Source organism: Arvicola amphibius, chromosome 8 (genome assembly GCF_903992535.2).
Source record: "Arvicola amphibius chromosome 8, mArvAmp1.2, whole genome shotgun sequence".
NCBI lineage: Eukaryota > Metazoa > Chordata > Mammalia > Rodentia > Cricetidae > Arvicola > Arvicola amphibius.
In genome coordinates this window covers 13586050-13605581 of record NC_052054.1, presented here as the reverse complement: position 1 = coordinate 13605581, position 19532 = coordinate 13586050, and positions in this window count along the sequence as shown.

Genomic DNA, 19532 nt, shown 5'->3' with positions numbered 1-19532 from the left:
AAGCATGCATATGAAGTAGGTAAACATGTCCCCACAAGGCAGAGGTCTGCATTATCTTCATGGGGGATAGCTTGTCTTCATTGCGGAAGAGCACATAGGATCTACAGGTGCTAGACTTTGGATTTCTTTCTTGGTACTTTAATCCCAGCTTTAGGGTACCATTATCTGCCTGCTAGGACACTGACCTGTTCATGTATACAAGATCAGTTTTCTTGTCATGTGTGTTAGTTACCTTTCTGCCACTGTGACAAAATACACGAGAAAACAAAATTATAAGGAAGAAAAGGTTCTTGCTAGGTCAGGGTTTCAGAAGTTTTAGTCAATGGTACTCTCTCCTTGGACCTATAACAAGTCGTAGCTAATGGTGAAGGACACAAGGCATGGGGATTTGCTTACCCCACGATGATGGAGAAGCCAGGAAGGAGAAAGAAAGGACTAGGACCCAGTACCTCCTTCAAGGACACTCTTCTAATGACATTTTGTTCATTAAGGACAGTCTACTAAATTTCTACCACCTCACAATAGTGTCACAGACTGGAGACCAAGCCATCAACACGGGCTTCAAGATATTTTAAGAACAAAATCATAAAATCCCACTCCCATTCCCCACAGGCATTGTTCCCCACAGTACGCATGTATCAGTCATTCTCATAGCATCTAAAGTCTTCACATTTTCAGCATGACAGACCAAGTGCGAAACCTCCTCTGGGACGCAAGGGAAATTCTTAACTGTGACTTACTGTCAAAAACCGTTCAATGAAAAATTCAAGATGTCATTGTTTTTTACCGCCGAGTAGTACTCTAATATGTATATATTCCACACTTTCTTCATCCATTCTTCCACTGAAGGGCATCTAGGTTGTTTCCAGGTTCTGGCTATTACAAATAATGCTGCTATAAACATAGTTGAACAAATGCTTTTGTAATATGATTGGGCATCTCTTGGGTAAATTCCCAAGAGTGGGATTGCTGGGTCCTGGGGTAGGTTGATCCCAAATTTCCTGAGAAACCTCCACACTGCTTTCCAAAGCGGTTGCACAAGTTTGCATTCCCACCAGCAATGGATGAGTGTACCCCTTACTCCACATCCTCTCCAGCAAAAGAGGGAAATAGAAAACACCATCCTGAGTGAGGTAACCCAGGCCCAAAAAGATGAACATGGGATGTACTCACTCATTATTGGTTTCTAGCCATAAATAAAGGACATCGAGCCTATAATTCGTAAAAAATCCTAGAGAAGCTATATAAGAAGGTGAACCCAAAGAAAAACATATAGTTATCCTCCTGGATATTGGAAGTAGACAAGATTGCAGGACAAAAAATGGGAACATGGGGGTGGGGTGGGATGGGGGGATGGGGCGAGAAAAATGAGAAGTGGAGGATGGGAAGAGCTTGGGGAATAGGATGGTTGGGATATAGGAAGGGTGGATATGGGAACAAGGAATTATATATCTTAGTTAAGGGAGCCATTCTAGGGTTGGCAGAGACTTGACTCTAGAGGGGTTCCCAGGTGTCCAGGAAGACGCCCCCAGCTAGTTCCTTGGGCAGCTGAGGAGAGGGTGCCAGAAATGTCCAGATCCTATTGTCATACTCATGAATATCTTGCATATCACCATAGAACCTTCACCTGGCATTGGATGGAGAAAATGACAGAGCCCCACATAGGAGCACCAGACTGAGCTCTCAAGGTCCTGATGAGGAGCAAAAGGAGGGAGATCATGAGCAAGGAAGCCAGGACTGCGAGGAGTGCTTTTACCCATTGAGATGGTGGTACAGATCTAACGGGAGACCACCAAGTCCAGTCGGAATGGGACTGATGGAACAGGGGACCAAACCGGACTCTCTGAATGTGGCTGACGGTGGAGGAGGACTCAGAAACCAAGGACAACAGCAATGAGCATGAACTCTACAGCATGGACGGGCTCACTGTGAGCCTTGTCAGTTTGGTTGCTCACCTTCCTGGACTTAGGAGGAGCTGGGAGGACCTTGGACTTAACATAGTGAAGGGAACCCTGATGGCTCTTGGTCTTTGGAGAGGGGTGGAGTGGGGGTATGGGTGGAAGGGAGGGGAGGGAAGGGGGAGGAGGAGGGGAGGAGATGGAAATCTTGAATAAAAAAAATGAGATAAATAAAAAAAAGGAAAACAAAAAGAAAAAAAAAAAAACCCGTTCAATGAATTGCATCCTTGCAAAGTTCGAGAACACAGAGTGAAAGCTACCATTTCCAAAAGTGAAGAAGGAAAAGTAAAGCAGGGATGTTGAACCTAAATAAGACTGAAACTCAGCAGCTATAAAAATTAAATCCTCTGTCTATGCATCTTGATTCAAGGCATATGTTGTTGATTCTTGAAGGTTTAATAATGTGAGAAACCATTCCACTCTGGACATGCTGGCTGTAGCTCAGATGGCTACTCTCTTGGACTGGATCTGCTAACTTACTGAAGGTTCTCATGGCTAACTTCCCATGTCTCAGGCATCTTTAACTTTCAACCCATAATTCAGCACCAGGTAGTTGATATCTATACAGAATAAACTGAATCCTTTAAGTGGATCCTGCTGTTAATAGTCTGTTCAGTCCTCAGCTTGAGGATATTTTAACATTCCTTCTGTCTAGCATATATTATGTCCTCATGGTTGGGTGGCTATCTGGATAGACCATATTAACATCACAGAATCTATGACCCAGGACCACATTCTCTACACACTGTTACAGCCAGGATCCCTGAAAATACATTCTGAAACACAAAACTGTCCTTGGAAACAGGTAGGATAGACTATTGAAGAACTCTGTATTTAATAAACAGAGGGCTCACTGTACGAACAATATTCAAGGGTATTTTGTTACTGCATTGGAGGATGTTAAATGTACTCAAATGAACAAAATGTCTCAGGTTCATTTTAATGTGTTGGGTAATGAACTAACTAAACTGAATTGATAAAATCATCCCTGAGGCAAAAGTTCATATTCAATTTCTGTCTAAAGAGATTTTTTTCAGTGTATTACTAATATAAGTACCATAAGCGTGAGAGAATCTCATTATTGTTAATTTGAGCCAGTCTCCATTTTGACAAATTGGATGTGATGTCTGTAATCTAATTTTTCTTTTATCATTATTCTGTTTTTCATCAATTACATGTACATATAAAGATAGATGATTGCATGTTATACAGACATGCTCTCCATCTTTTATTGGTTACAATCTTGCATAAGGGAGAGAGTGCCGATACAACATGAAAGGAATGTTTAGAGATACCACTGATGTCAAATACTTGCTGAAAAAGGTGACATGATGAAGCTGTAAATCACAAACAATCCCACACCAGTTTGGAATAATGATTAATAGAATGGTTATTTATTTAAAAAGGAAAAATTTACAGATCACCGTCCCAGCCAACAACCCTCCGCACAATCAGGAAGGGAGCCTAGTCACTGGAAGCAGAGCCAGAAGCCAGAGAGCAAGCAGAGGGAAGTGGCCACTTTTGTAAAGAGAGAGACCACGCCCCAATGGGCTCATATCTCAGCGGCTATTGGCTGAAGGAGTGGAAGGAGCTCCCGCAACAACATATTTTAAAATTTCTAAGTTTATCCCCATAAGCAGAAATGCAGTCAAGGTTGATTATATATTACACTGCAACATATCACTGTGAATAATTATTTTTATTGTACATACATAGGATGATTTATGAGATAAACTAGAACCACTCATACTACCTACATCACAGCTGTCAGTTTTAAAGGAAAGAAAGACTTTTCAGGGTCTTAGATTAAGGCTTTATGGAATCACTTGAGAAATATAATTTTCTCAATAATTGCTTCGTACACACTGCATAGCATCTCCACCCAAACCCTCTCTCCTATATCTATGAATACTTAATTTATTGTAGGTTTTCAATTCAATCCAAAACTGTTATTGTAATAGAAAAATTGCCCAAATTTCCTCTATTTAATCTTTGGGGAGGAAATCTATTTCACATTAGTCTCCAAGTGAAGAGAAGAAGGAAGAACAAAGCCCCAGTTCTGTTACCAACGCTGATGAATATTTTAAAGATGATTGTTATTAAACAGTACTCAGTGGGATGTATTTCCTTCCAACTCAATTGCCGAGTTCAATTTTGAGATCTAAGTCGATAATCTAACTGGATATTGTTGGGCTTAATGTTTGTTTTCTTTTCTGACATTTAGCTATTACTTACTCTTTAAAAGTTTCTCTTTTATTTCCTTCTGTTCAGACAATCATATTTCTGTTGCTAGATTTACTTCTTACTAGATTAAATCTGAGGATGAATGTTTAAACCATTGTCTTTGGTTTTTAATAAATGTATGTATCATTCTATGTTACTTGTTATTTAAAATAAAATTATAAAATTCCATTGCTAAAATTCCTTATGAACAAGTGAATGCAGATGTTGCAGCACAAATAGTTTTAAGTCCGGTGGTTTTGCAAGTTAACAGTGACTGGAAGTCCTTGACACGGTTTTTTCTTGTGTATGCATTTGTCAGAAATCCTTGGTACAATATTTTACATAAAGGAGATACTTTAATTTTAACCAAATCTTGGTAATCCTGTAATACCCCTTTATTTTATATTTATTTGATTTTTGAGAATTTCATACATATGAATAATGTATTTATAATGCTATCACTCCTATCTCTCCACACAGCTATCTTCATGTCCTCCAACTTCCTCTCAAATTCATTTTTATTTAGTCATTATTGTTACATATACATTACACATGCGCATTATATATAAATACGACCTGTGAAGTCCATCTGGTGTTGCTCATAGGTGTGTTTAGAGCTGATCACTTGGGATTGATTAACCTATCAAGGAGAGGCCCTGGAGAAGACTAATTTCTCTTCTGTCAGTAGGCATTAATTACTTCTCTACTTTTACAGATGACCCTAATATTATTCAAATAAATTGTTATGTTTGCTGTGTCATGACTCTGAACCAAGCTATATAACAAGACATGTTATCACAGATCATTCTTTTATCAATTATTTGATTAAATGCCACTTAGAGGGAAATTAAATGAATGACAACTTGTCAGCCTTTGAGAATCTTAGTCAATTTTACTCACTTTTTTGCACTTATGTGCATATGGTACTCAGGCTGCATGTGAGGGTCAGGGGACAGATGCATTTGGAGGTCAGAGGTCAGCTTACATGAGGAGTCAGTTTTCCCTGCCACCATTGGGTCTCAGGGATCAACCTCAAGTCATCATCAGACTTGGCAGCAAGTGATTTAATTCACTGAGACAACTTTTCAGGCCCCAAAACTTATAAGTTTTTAACCTTATGTGTGAAGTAAATAAAACTAAAAAATTTATAGCCTGTATCTACTGTCTAGGTAGTTTCTATTAAGGTGTGTTTACTATGCGAAGGAAAGATTGGGATTTTCATGAAACAAGGCCCAGAAACTCTCTAATTCCTTTGCACTTGCCTTGTGGGCTGTCCATGTGACTTGCTTGAGCAATATGTGTTAGCACATTTGATGGCAACCATTGATTGAATATAACTTGCTCACCTCCATGTTCTCCTCTGAGCATCTGCTACTATCATGAGAATGCACCCAGCATGCTTGCTGGAGGGCTTGCATTGGATTTCTTGCTGAAATGCTTAGAGAAGAGCCCATTTGCCCAGCATGGGCTGACCTAGACCCGCCATACCTTAACTCAGCAAACCAGCTGCCAATAAATGGCTCTCACACCTGGCTAGGATCGACAGAACAGTACAGGAATCATAAACATTGGCTACCATAATTAAGTAATTTTCATTCTGTGTGAAATAGCGTTTGATAAACCAGTATATTATTGGCATTTTAACTCACTGCGCTGAATTTGGAAAAAAGTCAATTGCACTATTGTTAACATTTATCACCTTTGGTCTTGCCCTTTGCTATTCGGGATAGATGTGACTAATGGAGGCATAAATCTGTTAGATAAAATATAATTTAACACTATAAAGAGGGTGTTGGTGGCAGAGCACGAAAGAGAGAGAGAGGTGAAATACAGAAGCATGCATATGCGTTGGTGGAAGAATTCCGACAGCGACTTCTGCAATGACAGGGTATGAATGTCAAAACAATAATTACTGTTCCCTTGGAGCAATTTGCATTTGAACTGATGGTATCCAAATAATTATTCATTTCCTAATAAGTATTTTTACCTACAAGCTAGATTAAAGAAACTAAGATCTGTTTATGGATTGAAATTGGGTTCAAATTTCTTGTGGATTTGAATTTTTGATGCGATTAAATCAGGAAGTAGCACCTTTCTGTGACAAGTCTATGGCCATATGATCCTGTAGCTTCAGATACTCTCTAGAGAATAGTTCAATAGGCTTATTATTGTCATTATGATGAAGTGAAATCCAAAGATTTAAGCACTTTAGGTTTTAATGGATAAAAAAGAAAAATATTAATTACTAAATGTTTTAGTGTTTAATGAAACCTAACACTGTATCTTGTGTACCTTTAAGAATAAGCAGACGATTGTTATAAGACTAATGTGCCACTGTCCGCATCTCCCCAGAATGTGCCAGAATGGATGTTCTCATACAGGAACAATGACAAAGAACAAAAATCAAACAAGGTGAACACATTTGCCTGCATCTCTTCCTCGGAGAAGACTCTTCTATTGTAAGAACTCCCGAAATGCCTAAAGAAACCCCCCGAGTGTGGAGCCTTCCTGTACCTTTACTGATGCCCACTATCATGACCTGTGAGATTCTATTCACTGCCCTGTTTTGTCTTTTTTTTTCCTAAAGAAGAAGAAGAATTTTCATTCGGAACAAAAGCATCAGGCAAAGAAATCCCAAGTTCTTGTGCACCCAGCAGGGTGGAATCTTTTCTCTGCATGTATGACGAACACACACAGATGACAGAAATGCACACAGCAGCATTTGCCAGACCTATGGCAGCAAGGAGGAGGGGAATCTGAGTGTGGCCCAAGCAGATGTAGCATGAAGAGGCTTGTGACGTTCAGTGCTCAGTACCAATGCCAGCATCCTCCTCTGTTACACTCGTGTCCTGGAAGATGTTACCACTGGGGGAAATGAGCAAAGGGAAAAATTCTAAATCTATTAGGATTCATTCTTCTAATTACAAAAGGGTACATAATTCCCTCAAAAGCCATCAGCTACATTGGTGGTTTACATTTAGCTCACTCTACATTATAATGTACAAGAATTTATTAAAATGATAAATGTTACATTGCATCTATACCTTTATTTGGTCTTTAGCTGTATTTGTTTCAGCGATTTTGTAAGAAAAGCTAGTTCCAATGGCTCCTCCAACTTCGTTTCTAGGCCAAATGGAAATGCAGCTGTCAGTCAAATCCTCCAACTCAGGAACACCTTTACTGTGTCTTCAGGTGCACCTGGCACACATTTCTTTCTTGAAATAAGAAACTACGGGCTGACCCGAGGTTCCTAATGGGGTTTGTAGCATCCCCTCCTGGCAACCTGAAGATCTTCCACAGCCCTGCTTAGTCATTGAGCAGGCACGCTCTTCACCTCATGAACATTTTAGACTTAAGCCCCTGTGTCTTGATGGTTCTAAAGGCCATTCAAACACGCTGGTACTTCATCGTTTTTTCAGCCTCCACCCGTTGTTTTTGTTTAATTTATTTACCCCTTGTATCGTTTACTTTGGGTCTTTCACAGCGGCTCCCATCGCAGAGCGGCTTGCATCTATCAGCACACCGAACCTGCCGCTTTTCTCACCCCTTTGGGCTTTTAAGTAAGTGCTGCTTTCTGTGTACATTTTCTTAACAACGCAGCTGATTTTATTAGCGTTCTCAACCTTCTTCCTGCGGATTCTTGTACCTATCAAATGTGATGGGCTTAAATTATTCACTAAACACTTCCACGAGGAGGACAGAGTGTAAACAATGTCAGAGGGACCCACCCGTGAGGGAGGAGACAACGCGGAGTGTACAAGTCGCACAGCCCTACACAGAAGGCATGGTGACATCTCTGGAGAGAGTCTTTGTTCTCACCTGTGGAAATTCATTATTTTAAATGTCACAATAGAGAATCTCGTACTGAGACGTTTCGGATCACACTGACATCCGCAGAGCCTTGAATTTAGCTTTTTCATTCCCGGCATTTTATTCTTTCTTGTTGTTGGTTTTCAATTCTGCTATTGAAGAACGACTTGTAAAGAAGAACACATTTGAGAAGTTGGATGTGGCTCGGAGGGCAAATGTGCCTGTTGCACAGGCAAGAAAGCCAGAGTTCGGACTGCCAGAATTCAAGTAAATGTTGTAAAGTCAGATAGCCTGCCATAATCCCAACACTGAGGAAATCCGGACAGGAAATCTCTGAAACAAGCTGGGGAGACAGACTAACTGCATGGAGAAGTTTTGGGCTCAAGTGAGTGGGACTCACTTGTCATGGCTTTCCATTGTGTGTTCTGGTTAGTCTTATTTTAAACAGTGGATCTAAAGGAAAAGAGTGGCAGTCTGACAATTAGAATATACCAAACCAAACTCAAAACAATCCCACTAAGCAAAGAGGTGACTGTGCAAAATAATATTTTAGGAGAAACCATCATCTTATAGATTTATTATAATTCATTATCATAATTTTTTCTGTTTTCTATTACAATTATTAAATTCTTTACTGTGACTAATTTTAATAAAGCTTTATCATGGGTACACATGTATAGGAAGGTCTTAGTATATAATCTGTTTAGTGTTAATCATAGGTCAGTCAACTATGAAGCTTGAAATACTATGTGTATATTCACCTGTAACATTTAACTACATACTTTTATTGCATGCCTGTTTTTAGTATGCATGCATATGCATTTGTATGTTCATATATATGTGGGTACTCATTCACAAGTGTGTGTCAGGGAGTGGAGGGTGTGTGTCTATGTATGTATATGTCTATGTGTTTGTGTGTGTCTATGTGTGTGTCTATAAGTGTGTCTATGTGTGTGTCTATGTGTGTGTGTGTCTATGTGCATGTCTGTGTCTTATGTGTGTGTGTCTATGTGTGTGTGTGTGTCTATGTGTGTGTGTCTATGTGTGTGTGTGTCTATGTGTGTGTCTGTGTCTATGTGTGTGTCTGTGTCTATGTGTGTGTCTATGTATGTGTGTATCTATGCTTGTGTGTATCTATGTGTGTATGTCTATGTGTGTCTGTGTCTATGTGTTTGTATGTGTCTGTGTGTGTCTATGTGTGTGTCTGTGTCTATGTGTGTGTGTGTTTTTGTTTGTGTCTATGTGTATGCCTAAGTCTGCGTGTGTGTCTATGTGTGTGTCTATTTGTGTATCTGTGTGTGTGTCTATGTGTGTGTCTATGTGTGTTTCTGTGTCTATGTGTGTATCTGTGTCTATGTGTGTGTATGTGTCTAGGAGTATGTATGTGTCTACATGTGTGTATGTGTATGATATAAACCAAATGTGCTATTAGGTGTTTTTCTCATTTGATCTTCACCTTATTCATTGAAACAAGGTTTCTCATTTGAACCAAGAATTCACCAATATAGTGATGTAAATTGCCCTGGGAACACATCTCTGCCTCCTGGATGCAGGAATGATAGGCATATAACATGATATAATATAATATAAATTTTAATATATAATATTGGGATTGTTTGAAAGAAAATGGCCCCTGTAGGGAGTGACACTATTAGGAGGTATGACTTTGTTAGAGTAGGTGTGGCCTTTGTTGGAAGAAGTGTGTCACTGGGGGGGGAGGGAGATTTAAGCCTCCTTTGCTCAACCTATGCCCAGCGACACAGTTCACTTCTTCTTGCCTTCAGATCAAGACGCAGGACTCTCATCTTCTCCAGCACCATGTCTCCCTGCATGCAGCCATGTTTCTCACCATGATGATAACTGAGTAGACCTCTGAACTGTAAGCCAGCCCCAATTAAGTGTTTTCTTTTGTAAGAGTTACCATGGTCATGGAGTCACTCACAGCAATACAAATCCGAAGAGAATAAAGTTTAATATATATAATATAAAATAAATATAGGAATTCTACCTTGAGTTTCTGTGGGTGTTGAGGATCTGAACTCTGATGCTTGCATAGCAAGTGCTTTTAGCTTCTGAACCATTCCCTCCCATCTTTAATTGATTCTCAAGTGTTCATACTATCTTGTTTTCAAGGCACAATCATGGGTGCCGTCTTCCTAAGCATATAAATTGCTACTGCTTCTCTCTGACAATATAATACATCAAAAATCAAGCCAAACCAAATCAAGGCAAAAACTTGGCCAGCATGAGACAAGGCAGGCACAGGAAAACTTCCCAATGGTTTAATTCAGAAATTAATCATAACCCTTTCTTCAGTTAAATTTTTGATAGTTCACTCATCATGGGTTTTTATTAGTTTTTATTTTTAAATATTTAATAAGCAGTTTAAAATATTAAAGCACAATATTTGAAATGATTATCTTGGCTAATGAGTCTTTGTATATTGAACAAGATGAGAGTGAGATCCCTTCCTTATTCAAATCACACTATCTTAACCTTGAATTTTAAACGTTCTCTCTCTAAATGATGATTCTTTGTTGTTTGCCTTATAGTAGCTTTGTAATTTAAAATTTTTTGGTTCATGCATCTAAAATATTGGAAAACTAGATGAGTTACAAAAACATATCTTTACATTCTTTTTTCCAATGGTAATCTTGTTAATAAGCAAATTCATTAAATTGAATGCCAATGTTAACATATTATAAATTGCCCATTTTTTTATGAAAGAAACAAAAACCAAAATCCTTCTTTGTGCAAATGCATTTAACTGTTCACTCAGTAGTGACTCATTATAAAATGTTACTAAAGAACTGGTCATTCATGTATTTTCCAAACTATCAAGTCCCAGCTAAGAAAGCAATTCTATATATAAGATATGGTACAGCACTGTAACATTTATACAATTTAATGACCTCTAGAAATTTCTGTGTAGAAATGTTATGATATAATAACATTACCAATATTCACTTAACTATTACTAAGAGAAATTAAAGGTACCCATTGTATGAAACAGGAAGAAGATGGGCCCCTAAGCAACCCATGACTTCTTCCCTCTTCCACCAACACCAGCCTGACCAGCCCTGTACATATAGCATTGTGAGGGCATTGTGTTTACTATAGAACTACATGTTAGCTTTATTATACAAAGATATACTTAAGAATGCCTATTCCATGTAAATATGTCATACAGTTTTGCATGATTGAATTTACACTTAGAAATTATTTAATTGAGCCAACTGGTTTGTTTTGGGCTAAAAATGTATTTGTGATATTTATACTATACACCTGAGAGTTTATTCATTTTTATTACTAAAAAGAAGTGTAATTTATAAATTTATATGATCAGTAATTTGCATTACACTCCAGAGTCTTCATGGCTAAACTGGTGTCTGTGGTAGGAAACTGATCATTTCCTGACCACCCAGACCCAAAAAATAACACAGAAACTAAATTAATTACAACACTGTTTGGTCAATAGCTTAAGCATATTTCTAGATAACTCTTACATCTTAAATAAACCTACTTCTATTATTCTGTGTATTGCCATGAGGTTGTGGCTTACCGGTAAGGTTTTTGACTGACAGCTGGCATCTTTCTCCTTTGGCAAAAAAACATAGCATCTCTCTAACTCCCTCTACTTCCTCTCTATATCTCTGTTCTGATTTCCCACCTAGCTTTACTAAGTCTTTGGCAGAAACAGCTTCCTTAAAAACCAATATTAATAAAATATATTCATAGCACCCAGAGGGGAATCCCACATCATCTTCCCTTTTCTGTCTAAATAAAAAGGAAGTTTTTAACTTTAACACAGTAAAATTACACATACAAAAGTTATCAAGCAAGAATTACAGTTTTAATAATCATATCATCTTTATGTTTTATCATAACTAAGGAAAACTATAATTACAACTATTATTCAACTCCATCAAAGACACCAGAAGGATATAATAGTACCTAAATAAACAGGAAGTGCATTGTAGGCAACTTCTAAAACTATAGAATTGACAGAGACATCTTGCTACCTGGACAATCATCCAAAGTTCTTCTGTACCATTGGGACATCCATCTTCAACCTACAGGCTCATAGTATCTGGCAGACTTTTCCATGAAGCAGGAAATTTGAAAAACTGTTCCACCTATATTGGCAGTTTGTCAGTAACTTTCTTGTGTATCTTGCAGAATGTCTGGCAGACTCTATCATGAAGTAGGAACCATAAAGGACTGTCTAACATTTAGGCAAATTCAGCAGTCATTTTTCTGTGGGTCCTGCTTATTCATTTCATACACCATACCATCAAGCAGTCCAGGCAAGAGCAGTTTCTTGCCTAAATGGTTAGCAAATTCTATAAGGTGCCTCTTCAATGCCTATTATCTTCTTGAAGTAGATTGGTGCTGCCAGAAGCAAACATGTCTCACTGTGGACAAAAGTCTAAGTTCTTAAAATCTTTTAAATGCCATTCTTTGTGGGTCTTTGCAAAGCTTGAAGAATACCTATCTATCTGAAATATATCTCTGTATATCTAGAAAACCTAACTAACATGACTGCAAGTTTGACTATTATTATATATGACTGTTAATCTATAATTTTTAATTATACATTACATTTTTAAATGAGCTATATAAACACAATAACTTAAACAAGAGTAGAAATATAAATATAACAAAATTGATCTTAAATTTGTATCAATATACCAATATCCATACTAATATAAAATATTGATTTATGTGTCATAAACCCCTCTAAGTGAAAACAAACATTTATAAACAATTATTGTGGAAATTTGGCCATAGTTTTCTCCAAACTTCTTGCTGATGTTCTTTTGGCAAATTGTTTTTAGGGTTTATAGACACTTTGGGGGAGGAGGTTTTGTTCCATCAAACTACATTAGCCTAGAAGGGATTTACAGGTTCTCATCTTCTGTGGAAACCAAAACAGAACCTCTTATCCAAAGTAACATATTCTTAGAAAATTTGAAGCCAAGATATCTTTACGTTGGCTTAACTTAGCAGCCCCCAGAATTAAATGTCTCTCTGCAGGCAAACAATTAAAAGAAAATACAATAATATACATAATCCAGACTCTCTGTGTATTTTCCATCATTACATGGCTTATTTTTTTGTTTATTCACTTTACTCCTTTAATCTATGACTGTCTGTCCTGTCCTCTTTTATATTACTTTAACTGTCTCTTTAAAAAGTTTGTTTTATCTTTTAAAGCTATTTAATTGTTTTTATAACTGTCTATATTCTCTTCCCTCTCTCTCCCAAGCCTATGTATGTTTTTTAAAAACACTGTGTCTTGTTTAGAGGTCTTTTATATCTGTATCTGTCCAACTGTGTATCTGAAATCCTTTTCTGACAAGGAGCATTTTAAAATGGTAAGCAGTATGGTTGTGACAGTCCTGGATGCTGGTTCTACCTCTCTTGGTTTTCCAATATGGTAGATATGAGTTTGCCACCAGCTCTGGGACTGCTAGGTGGGAGCTGTGCAGCACATAAACCCCCTTTTGGTGAGTAAAACTAAATCTGACATGCAGCATGCTGTGTGGCCTGGAAATGTCTCTGTGTATGGCTGTGGGAATCTGCCATGTTTTCTTGCCTTTGTAACCCTGGCAGATCCCATCCAACTACTTTCCAAAGTGGGGTTGCTGAGCAGCAGGCATGCTCTCAACTACTCTCCTCCTAACCCCGAGTGGGCATACAAGCACGTGGAACCAAAGTGTGTGACTGGCTTCATTGGTTAGCCCCAAATGTACAGCGCCATTTATAGGCAGCTGGTGTCTTTCCTTTGGCAGCTACGTGGCATCTCTCTGACTCCACCTACTTTCTCTCTATATACCTCTGTTCAAATTTCCCTCTTGGTTTTATTCTACTAATGTAGAGGACCAGCCTCAACAAAAATACTTTTTTTCAGGGTAGGGGCATGGGAATTGAAGAAATATAAGTGAAGATTTTGAAGACCATAAAAATAATGAGACAGAAAACATAGAATGTATCGAGAGGGCATTTTAGCGATTGAAACCCTGAAATCTGCCTGTGTTTATTTTTTTACACATTTTATTCCCAACATAAATGGGAATAAAATAGGTAACAAAAGACTTTATTAACATAATACAAAGGATAATTCACACAATCAATGGCTTGATCAGTCTGAGACATCAAATCATTAGCATTCTGTTATCTAGGTAGCAAAAGGGCTCTAGGTCAGTATTCTGAAGAAGGCCCTTCAGTAGGTGACCTCAAAGTTACAATAAAAGGAGAAAAAGTACATTTACATATCCTGACCACCTGTGAGAATAGCATTGAGCTATCTTAATTTCAAAAAAACCAAGCAATCACCTCCTGAGTTAGGACGGGCAACTATACATGTCAAATCTCCAAACTCTCTGACCATCAGACAAGATGGAAATGGGCCTACATTTTTAATCCTCAAAAATCAACTCCTTGAGGACCAGGTTGATTTCATTACTTACTGTGTTTAGGTATAGTGTGTTGTAATGGCATCTGAAAGTTCTCCATTTTTAATGTCTAAAAGACAGAGATAATGTCAGTGAGAAGAGTAAATTTTATTTCAGGATCTTTATCTACACTTATTCTTGGCAGTGATTCTCAAGATGCCCTTGTTATATAAAGTGATATTCATGACAGCAGGCAGGTAGAGGTGACAGAGACAACTCAGCTTTCACTAAGTGTTCACTGGTGACAATGTTTTGACAGTGCCATGGTACTCAGGACTCACAAACCAATGGACAAATTAAAAAATACTGTCTCTTACAAGATCACAAGATATCAAAGTAATTGGGAACATAGAATTCTTTTCAGAGTAAATACAGCTCCAAACCCAAGCAGGAAAAAATAACAGATTAATTCATATCATAAACCTAAATCAAGTGTTTTAATTGGCACTTTGATTGTTTGACTCTTGTATGAAGCCCATGTGTCCTTTGAATTTGTGTGTAAAAGAGGCTTTTCCTTACAGACACCTATATGTAGGAGAAATTACCTACATACTTAGAAGGCAAAACGATAAAAATGTGAAAACATTATCCAGAAATAACGTGTGACTTTTGATGTCACATTTAAGAATTTAGATCTGATTTTTTTTCTAATGGCTATTTGTGTTTCACTCTGAGCACAGTAGGTCTTTTTTAAAAGGTGTTATTTAGACATTCTTCCTAAAGAAACATTTTCTACAGTTTCATAATTTTGTCTTTTATCAGTCAGCTAATGAAACATAAATTGGAAAAGTGGACAGTGGACTTATAGTCCATGATTTTCTAATGTTGCTCACTGACTTTATTACATCATGTTTAATGTGGAAATAGATTTAAATATACAGGCAAAAATAAAAGTTCAAGTAGTCAGTAAATGATAAAATGCACTTTTGTGATATCAAACAAATGTGTTTCTTTCTTTCCATGTAGGTTTAGTTCAAGCCAGTTGACCGAATTTCATCTTAGAAAATATATTATGTTTTATTGACCTGTCATAAGAATGAATATAATATACAATTTGTATTGGACTTTAATTGAAATTAGTAACTTTGAACATTTAATGTGTTTAACTGAAATGCATTATATGGTTATGAGATTCAATTTATTTTGTGATTAAAGAGCTTAAGTTTTCTTATAGACACATATGCTACTAAATTAATTTATTGCTATGATAAATTTAAGAAAATCCCAGTTAACTTTTATTTAATTTCTAAATTCATTGAATTACCTTAGCATTTTTAAATTAGCCATTGTTCTTGTAACAAAACAAAAATAAGTTTGAGAAGAAAATGTAATAACAATTATTATTTCACAAAAATGATTTATCATTGTAAAATTCTATTAGAAGTCAGAAAAAGATAGTTGCGTACATAATTCCATTAGTATGACCTCCCATAACTTATTAGGTAGTTCAAGGACTTAAATTCATGGCTATTTAATTTCAAGGCAAGTAAGCAAATATAGAGTTCCTATATTTTGTTTTCTACAATTATTGGGAGAATATTGTGTCTTTAGAAAATTGTGAAATAGCCACAGATGTAAGGAAGTCTCCACAAACTCGTTTGGTTCCCAGCATCCTTGTCAGTTAACTCACAGCTACTTTTAACTTCATTTTTAGGGCAATCTGACACCCTTTTCTGCCTTTGTGGGCTCTCCCACCCACAAGCTCAGATGTACGCACAAAAACACACATATGCATAAACAAAAATAAGCCTTAAAAGATATGGCTTGGATCCGCTTCAATTATGTTCCCATTGAATTCTACTTTGCCCTTTTCTGTGTTGCTTAACTGTTGGACCATAAAATCTTCTTTGTAGTATGATATATCCACCACAATAGGTTAAGTTCTTTAACATAAGATAAACAAGACTAATTGGTATAGAGACCTGTTTGTAGAGTGCCTTCGATGAACTGAAGATTCTCACAATGTTTCAGAGATATAGCCTGAGACAACCTGTGTAATCACTTGATTGGGTGTTCCAAGGTTGCCATGAAAACAACCCTGGGATAGGCAGCCAGTCAGAGAAAAGATAAAAGGGAGATTTTAGCAGAATCGTCCAGGCTATCCAGCGTTGATAAGACATTCCATGTGTTGGGGTGAACAACCCACATGTCCCTATGTGTGCCGTTTGTCTTATTTACCATGATGTCTTCCACTTCAGTTTTCTGTGTATGGTTTTCCTCTCTCTGGCTGCCCCATTCACCATTGAGCTTATACTCTGTCCTTTTTATGTTACCATTTGTTCATGGGAACCTACCTAGCCTGATTACACATATTAGCTGTTGCTAAGTGCTGCAATAAACATGGGTATTCAAATATATCATTACCATACTTATTTTGCTTCCTTTGTGTATTAACTCAGAAGTAAGTTATGTTTGGCATAGGAGATATAGATATAGATATATCGTACTATGATAATTTATATTCCTACAAACCATACATAAACATTCCCTTTCCTCCCAAGTCTTCAGTCACTCCTTTTCTCCCCACTAATAACTATTATAACTGGATTATAATGAATCTCATTATAGTTTAGGCTTTCGTTTGCTTGATGCAAATGATGATTTTTTCTATATTTGGGAACCATTTCTCTCTTTCTGTCTGTCTGTCTGTCTGTCTGTCTGTCTGTCAGTCAGTCTGTCTGTCTTTCTGTCTATCTGTCTTTCTTTCTGGAGAATCATTTATTCAGGGCACCCGCTTATTTGATTTTGCTTTTGGTTAAGATTTACCTCAGTTCCTTAAATATTCTACATATAAACCTCCATCAGCTGAATAGTTGGTAAATATCGCCCCTCATTCACTAGTTTATTTCCTGATTCTTTTGTGCTATAGGAGCTTTTTAGTTTGATTTGATCCCAATGTCAGCTTTGCTTCTATTTTCTGTGCTGTTTGAGTCTATCCAGGAAATCACAGTCTGTACCAATGTCTTGACATCTTTTCTCTATTTTTTTTCCTAGTGGTTTCAAAACTCTATGTCTCTGATCCATTTTGACTTCATTTTGTACAGACGATTAGATAAGCATTGGATTTCAGGTTGCTGCTTGCTGATATACAGTCCCAGCATGACCGAAGAACTATCTTGCCTCTCTTGAATGTTTGTGCTCTTTGCTGAGAATCGGTTGGCTGTATATAATGTGGGTTTGTTGTCGTTTTATTTTGTTTTTAGATCTCTACTATTTTGAATTTGTCTATGTATCTCTTTTAACATTAATACAATGCTGTCTTACCTATTGTGGCTCTGTAGTATATCTTGAAAACAGGAAATATGATGCCTACAACTTTTTAATTTTCTTTTTGCTTATGATTGTATGTGCTCTTTGAACTAACTCTTGAATAGTCTCTCTTCTGGTCCTATAATTCTAAAGAATGTCCTTGGTGTTTTAATGGGAATTGCTGTATATCTAAGGATCTCTTTGGGCAATATCAACATTTACTATCAATCCCGGAAGCCATGAACATGAATGGTCTTTCCATCTCATTTATTTGTTTAGTCTTAAATCCCGTTCAGGAATTCCTGAAAATCATGTTCAGTACAGTAGTTTATAGAGTTAAGAGAGAGGATACATATGTGACATGTATTTGTTAACTTCCTAATAAATCTACCAGACCTCAAAAAGAGTCAGTTTCTCTTGTAATATGTTCTACTCAACCTAAGACGTCTCAGTTGTCTTGCAGATGGAATCATTGGCTTAGTAAGAATCTGGATTGAACAGTTGATGCGGAAGCTGAGCAGGAGAAAAGAACTGCGGGTAGCTGCTTTAATATCCATGTCCTATTGGTTAACTGGCTTTCAAATGCTTCAGGCCCTCCTTCTGTGTTAGATAGAATAAAAGGAATGCTCCTGTCTTCCCTACATTCGAGCCTTTATCGTCTCTCCAACCCTTGTTCTTATACCAAAGATGGATTGTTACTTAGCGCTCACTAAGAGAGCAGAACAGAAAGTGTAAGTACACCAAGAAATAACTCTGGGGCTTTGAATTCTATTCTATAATCTGGCACAACCTAACCTTATAACCTTTGGCAATTTAGTTTGCTGTGGATACTTTTCCTCATTGCTAAAACAAAGAAGATTGTTTTTAATGAGGTCAGTGGATATTAGGAGTCCCCAGAGGAAGACTAGAGTCAACAGTCATGATTGTCCTTTGTTGTCTGTGTCCTGTCGGGTCAACTCTCAAAACCTCACCATCCTCTTACACTGACTCACTTAGATAATAGATATGAAATCTGATTATTTCTTGAATACCTAAGCAACCACTGCAGTTTGAACTTCAGAACTTTTTACAGTCCTCAACATTTTACATTGATATCGATTTACTTTTCTTTCTAATAAACCTGGGAACTCTAGCGATTATATAAGTCAACAATTTCCTGACTTGTTATAACTCTCCTTAAACCAATTTCTTACTTTGTTCTAAACTGTTATTGTAACTGGATTCACTGGAGGCTGGGAGGCAGAATAACCATCCTAAAAATTCTCTATGGAAAACAAATATGGATTGGGGCAAAAACTATTCAAGAATATACTTTGGTCTCTCGCAAACAAATACAAAAAGATTTTGTTCTTATTCTTTGGAACATTTCAGATAGATCTGAGAAATGCAGCTTTATTCTGAACAAAGTCAAAGCATGTAAATACACTAGGTTATATACCATAAAATGTATTTGATTTCATTTATATCTCAAAGATATTCTTAGCACAAGTTGTACCCCCATTTACTTCTTATGCATGTAACCCCCAGTTCTCTCTCTAGCGGAATGCCCCTGATAGAGTTCCCTACTATGTATCCTATTCTGAAATTACAGACAGATATTTCATTTAGGCCAAACTGAAATAAGACTGCCAACTCCTTTTCATGTACCTTTAGGGTATGTACATGCATTTTGTAGGTGACATTTTATCTACAATGGGATTTTAAGTAAAATTTACATAATTGTAATAAACATATAAATATAACATAAACGTGATTTAGAGATAGATTTACTTTATTTTATGTGTGTGATTGTTTTGCATGTATGCATCTATGTATACTATTCATGCCTGGTGCC